The sequence below is a fragment of the Myotis brandtii genome, unplaced genomic scaffold, assembly GCF_000412655.1.
Source record: "Myotis brandtii unplaced genomic scaffold, ASM41265v1 scaffold190, whole genome shotgun sequence".
Lineage (NCBI taxonomy): Eukaryota > Metazoa > Chordata > Mammalia > Chiroptera > Vespertilionidae > Myotis > Myotis brandtii.
The window spans coordinates 1,924,114-1,931,313 of record NW_005357076.1 but is presented as its reverse complement, the minus strand read 5'-3'; positions in this window follow the sequence as shown (position 1 = coordinate 1,931,313).

Below are 7,200 nucleotides of genomic sequence, written 5' to 3'. Positions count from 1 at the left end.
GGATGTCATTCTGGACATTCTTCCTGACATGCGGCCCAGGGGAAGCCAGCCAGGGTCCTGGGTGCCTGCCAGTGGCCTGGGGGAAGCCAGCCCGAGTCCTGGGTGCCTGCCGGCGGTGGGAGGAGAGAAGTCCAGGTTCGGGTGCTGGAGGGAAGCTGGTGCTGGCAGCCCGGGAAAGGAAGGCCTACTCAGGCATGAATTTTCGTGCATCAGGCCTCTAGTCAATTATAAACTTGAGTGGATAGTGAGCCTTGTTACAGAGCAGGAAAATTTTTAGGTCTGCTTAATTACCTAGCCACCTCAGCAGCTTGACAGCCTGTGCAAAGTTTCTAGGAACTGAGCTCCCACACCTGAGCAAGGGCCCACAAAGAACAAACAGATCAAAATTAAGAAGGTAGGGGAGGGTGTGGGTAAGGGGGAGAGATCAACCAAAGGACTTATATGCAAGCATATAGGCCTAACCAATGGACATGGACAACAGGGGGGTGAGGGCATGAGCAGGGGATAGGGGGTAACGTGGAGATAAGGACACATATGTAATATCTTAATCAATAAAAAATATATTTTAAAAAAAGTAAAGGAAAAAGAGACTTTCTCAGACCAACAAACACTTAGATAATTCGTTAACAGCAGAACAATTCAATTAAAAATTTAAAAGAAGTTCTTCAGCCATATAAAAAATTATATGTGTCAGAAACTTGGATCTACATAAAGAAAAAAAGAGTGTCAGAAAAAGAAAATATCAAGTAAAAATAAATATTTTATTTTATTATTCTTAATTCATCTAAACACCTGTTTGCTCAAAGCAATAAAATAACAATGTCTTGGGTAATTAAAACATATGGATAAGTGAAATATATTACAGAAATTTCACAAAGGATGATTGGAGGAATTGGAAATAATATAAGGTCCCTGTACTATATATAAAATGTTGTAGTGTTACTTTAAAATAAATTTAGATTGTTTTTAATCTATATATTTTGAACCCTCAAGCAATCACTACAATGTTATATGGTTTGCCTTTTAAAAACATTTTAAAAGGAAGTATAAATGACATGCCAAGTGGAGATAAAAGAGACTTATAAAATACTCAATTAAAATCAGAGAAGAAAAAGAAAAATAAAACAGAAGATAACAAGAAACAAAAAACAAATGTAATTTTTAGAAAACAGTTACAAAGATGGTCTGTTTTAATCCATTTATATCAATAATCAATTTAAATGTAAAGGGTATAAGCACAACAGTTATAAGTCAGAAATTGTTACTAGTAAATTGGAGAAAGAAACATAATTAAGTGCCATCTAGAAGAAAGCCACTTTAAATATGAATATTTGGACTAAAATAAAGAGATGGAAAAGGATATAACATGCTAACATTAATCAAAATAAACCTGGAGTAACTGTTTTAAAGACAAAGCAAATTGCAGAACAGGAAAAGATTATCATGGATAAAGAGAGATATTACATAATAATAGAAGGTGGTCAATTTTTCAAGAACACATAAAAATCATAAACATGTATGTACCTAACAAAAGAGCACCAAGTACATGAGGCAATAAGTAATAGGACAGAAGGGAGAATAGACAAGTATACTATTATACTCGGAGCCTTCAATACATCTCTGTCAGTGACTGATAGATCAAGCTGGCCAAAAATCAGTAAAGATAGAGTAACCTGAGCAGCACTATAAATCAATTTGATCAAACTGACATATATAGAACATTCCATCAAAGAACAGCAGAATACACATCGTTCTTAAGTATACATAGAATATTCACCAAGGTAGGAAATATCTGGGTCATAAAATACATCTCAAAATTTTTTTAAATAATAGAAATCATATCATACAAAATATACTCTCAGATTACCACAGAATTAAACTAGTGGTCAATAACAGAAAGATAGCTGGAAAATGACCAAAATTTGAACATTAAACAATAATTAGCAGTAGGTCAAATAAGTTTCCAAAAAAATTACTTTAAACTAAATGAAAATATAACATAAAAACTTGCAAGACACAGAAAAAGCAGTTCTTAGAAGGAAATTTAAGGTGATAAATACACATGTGAGGACAAAGGTTTAAAGTCAATAATATAAATATTCATCTAAGAAAGGTAGAGAAAAAACAATTACACCTAAAGCAAGCAGAGGCAAGAAAATTATAAAAACTAGAACAGAATTTACCAAAAATTAAATAAGGAGAATGATAGAGAAAACAAATGAAACCAAAACATACTCCTTTGAAAAGATTAATAAAGACTGATAAAACTCTAGATAACCTAAACCTGTAAGAGAGAAAGAAGAAACAAATTGCAAATATCAGGAATAAGAGAGGAGTCATTACTGCTACCCCAAAGTACATCAAAAGGATAACAAGAAAGAACTATGAACAACTCTATGTCCACAAATTTGATAACTTAGATGAAATGGGCCAATATCTTAAATTATATAAAGTACTACATTTCATTTAAGAAGAAACAGATAATCTGAGCAGTACTGAAACTATTAAATAAATTTAATTCATTATTTAAAACCTTTCAAAAATGAAACACCAGGTCCAGGTGGTTTTACTGGTGAATTCTACCAAACATTTATGGAAAAAAATAATGCCAATTCTCCAATTCATTTTATGAGACTAGAACTACCCCAATACAAAAACCAGGTAAAGAAACTACAAGGAAGGAAACTACAAGCCAATATATCTCATAAACATAGACAAAGTATTTTTTTAATACAAGTGAATTGACTTCAGCAAAATATCAAAAGGATAATACAATATAGGAGGTGGGTTTCATTCCAGGAAGTCAAGGAAGGTCTATGACACAGACATCACAACTTACACAAAAATTTATTCAAAATGGATACAGACCTAAATGTGAAATGCAAAACTATGAAACTTCTAGAAGAAAACTTGTATACTATTGGTTTTGATGATGACCTTTTAGATATAAAACAGAATCATCCATGAAAGGAAAAAAGAGTAAGTTGTATGTTATTAAAATTAAAACTTGCTCCCTGAAATACTTGTTAAGAGAATGGAAAGATAAACCACACACTGGGAGAAAATATTTGCAAATCACATTACTGATAAAGGACTTGTATATAGAATATACAAAGAACTGTTCAAAGTCACCAATAAGAAAAAAATACAACCCAATTAAAAAGGAGCACAATATTACCCTAGCTGGTTTGGCTCAGTGGATATAGTGTTGGCCTGTGGACTGAAGGGTCCCAGGTTCGATTCCGGTCAAGGGCACATACCCGGGTTGCGGACTCGATCCCCAGTAGGGGGCGTGCAGGAGGTAGCCAATCAGCGATTCTCTCTCATCATTGATGTTTCTGTCTCTCTCTCCCTCTCCCTTCCTCTCTGAAATCAATAAAATTTTATAAATAAATAAATAAATAATAAAAAAGGAGCACAATATCAAACTCACCAGCAAAGAAATATACAGATGTTACATGAGTATATGAGATAATGCCCAACATCATATTTTTTGGAAAATTAAAATAATAATGAGCTGTCACTACACAACTATTAGGATAGCTAACAATAAAACAAAACTGACAACTGAATGCTGGTGAGAACATGGAGCAGCAGGAACTCTCATTCAAGATTGGTGGGAATGAAAAATGGTACAACTATTTTGGAAACAATTTGGCAAGTCTGGTGTTTTATTAGAGAAAACATTTTCAACTTGTGTTAAAATATACAGAACATAAAATTTACCATTTTAACCATTTTAAGTGTATCGTTCAATGGCATAAACTCAGTACATTCACATTATCATGTAGCCATCACCACTATCTCCAGAAAGTTTTTTTTAATCTTTTCAAACTACAATTCTGTATCCATTAAAAAATAACCCCCATTCCTCCCTTCCTCGATCACCATTCACCAATAAGAAAAGCTAGGGATTCTGGGAGAATGGCAGTTTTAAGGATGGAGGCAAGGATATACAGGCTGAGCCTAAAGCATCTTGTAGTGTCGGAGAGTAAGGACGTGCTTAACAAAACAGAAAACCAAGAGGGCTACCTCAGAGGGACCCAGGAGCCAACCAAAGAGCTTCCAGTGGCCAAAGCCAAAGAACCAAAGCAACAAAAATAAATTACATGTATCAGAATATAACCCAAGGTATAAATATAAATATCTGAGTCTATATTAATATAAAAATTGAAAGAACAAATTAATTAATAAGAATAGAAAAGTTACAAGCAAAACAGGCAGTTACTCTCCCCTCAAGGAGGCAGATCATAATACCCCACTCCCATAAGTGTGCGAGGGACTGACATCCTTCTAAATAGTAGAGTATGGAAAGGGGGGAGTAACTTTGCCGTGGAGAAACTTGACAAACACTACCTCAGCCATGTGATCAAGTTCAATGTCTTCAGTGATAAGTCATTCGATAGCATGCACACTTGATATGATGTGATAAGAATGGCACTTTACAAACTCTGTGCTCTCCCATGAACCCATAACTCCAGTTTAATCATGAAAAAAGTCACCAGACAAACCCAAATTGAGAAGCATGCTGTTGAGTAACTGATCAGAACTCTTCTACAGCATCTAAACTGTCAAAAAACAAACAAAAAAAAAAACAAACAAGGAATATTTAAGAACTTGTTGTAGTATGTAAGGTTCTAAGGAGTCATGATGGCCAGAGATAATGTTCTATTCTTGATGGAATCCTCGAACAGAAACAGAACATTAGGTAAAAACTAATAAATCGGAATCACGTTTGGACTTTAGCAATAGTGAATCAATATTGGTTAATTAATTTTGACAAATATATCACACTAGTGTAAGATGACTGTTTATCTCTGCTCTAGAACATGAATAATTTATTAAGCTCTATAAAATCCATGATATATTAATATTAAGCCTCCATATTAAACCCTTTGGAAATTTACTAAATGCAATAAAAAATAAAAAATATTTGATCTCTTGTTTCTTTCAAAGTCTGTTTCTCATTTCCTCCTGGTCCAATCTTCACAAGCCAGGACTGTTCAAGAAAGCTCCAAACTCATTGTGTTGTGACTGGGTAAGCTGAGCTATTGGTTCCAGACAAATCTTCCTTTTGTAGATCAGTGTGAAAGCTTGGGGAATCAGTTTTGTGAAATGGCTCTAGTCCTTCGCTATCTCTGTAAGTTGCCCAACAAAGGAGATGTAGTCCTGGAGTTGATTCTAGAACCCAGTTCAAAAATTAAGGAAGAGAGAGAGAAAATGTCTCCAAGCAAAATGTCCCTGAGTTTTCTTCACAGCAAACTCCCTAAAGAGGGGAAGAAAAGCTCATTCCCAAGAAGATATTTTTATTATAAGAAGGAATCATCGATGATTGGATTTGGAAATATCTATGGACAATGCTTGGACAAGATGGGATGAGCAAGCCCCAAGAGAGATTAAATGACTTTCCGAAGCTCATAGTTTGTTAGATTCCAAAAAGAACGAATACATTTTTCTAAAATAGCATGCTTCTGTTAGTCTTTTTCCTCCTTAGTAAATGTAACTTTTTCTACATAGCTGTTAAAATAACCTACTGATCACAGACGCTAAATCAACACAAGGAACATATCTCAGAAAATACCCCCAAACTGCCTCCCTTTTCATTATTGAAAACCACGAGATGAAAGTCTTTAATAACTCACTGCTCGAGAGGACCATTACTGTCAGCATATACCACTCAGCACTATATTACAGCTTTTTGCTTCTCCACACAAAATAGCTTTGAAATTTACATTTGCTATAAAGGATTCAAGTCCATCACTATTAATTTTCTTCTATAAATTATGTTTAATTATCACCTCTTTCCACCTAGAAAGAAACTCCTCTTGTACTCCTGTCTCCATATACCTCTCCAGAAGAGTTTCGTAGGCATGAATCTTTTATGGTGATTTTACATCCTTTACCTGCCCTTCTCCCTGAAGCTCACACAGCCACTTAGAGGTATGGAAATGAACAATATCCCATGCTGGGCTCCGCGTTTCCTGCATACACATGAAATCTGGTCTCTTTAAGCAGAAGGAAAAAAAAGGTATAACATTTTCCAGATTTAGCCTATGGACAATTAGGCTAGAAACATTCCACTTTCAGATTCAAAGCACCTTTGAAAGTCAATCCATGATTGATTGCTTAACAGCTCATACATTGCATCTACTAAAGAAACTTCTTAAGATTCAGCTATCTATCTGATGCTGAAAAAATAATCTTCATCCTCTCCCTCAGTTTTGGAGCCTTATAAAAACAAGTTTAAAGAAAGAGAGAGAAATCCAAAATATATATATATATATTTTTTTTCATTTAATTTCTATGCTTCTTTAGCACATGGTGTATGTAAATGACATGTCTTTGGAGTCAGAAACATCAGTAGTCAAATGATAATTCTACCAAATATTTATGAAACTTCAGGCAAATCACTTACCTCTGAGTCCCTGTTCTCTCAACTTTTAACATAAGCTATTTTAAGTTTAACTAAGATTAGCATGTATTATGCTTGACATTCAAGGAATTCAAATGTTAATTGTCTTCCACTTCTAGATTCAATGAAGTAATATTTTTGTCTATAATCTTTTGTCTGTAACTGATCAAAACTCAACTCAAACTAGCTTATGCAGAAAGGGAATTTGCTGACTCAGGTAACTAGGAAGTCCTGGTATGTGTCTGGCTTTAGAGGTAGCTGGATTAAACTTCCCAAACCACGTTGTCATGGCTCTTGATTCTATCTCTGCTTGGAGTTGTTCTGAACATAAGCACTGACCAAATGCCTGGCAAAATAGCCAGTTGAATAAAGTTCTAGATTTTCAGCCCCCTTTCTTAGTAGTCCCTCAGTAAAAACAAACAAAACAAAAAAAACTATCTCCTACAATCTATCAAGTTCATGGAAGATTCTAATTGTCTTTGCCTGAGTCATGCGCCCACCTCTAACTCAATCATTGTGACCATGGGAAAGAATTACTCAGTTTGGCCAACCTGGGTCAGGACCCACCATTGTAGTAGAGAGCAAAGTACCATGATTTATATTCTTATCAGGATTATATAATGAAATCAGAAGAATGACTATCCTATATGATAAAAAGCTAATATGCAAATCTACCGAAAGGCTGAATGACCGGTTGCTATGATACTCACTGACCACCAGGGGGCAGATGCTCAATGCAGGAGCTGCCCCCTGGTGATCAGTGCCTCCCACAGGGGGAGCGCTGCCCA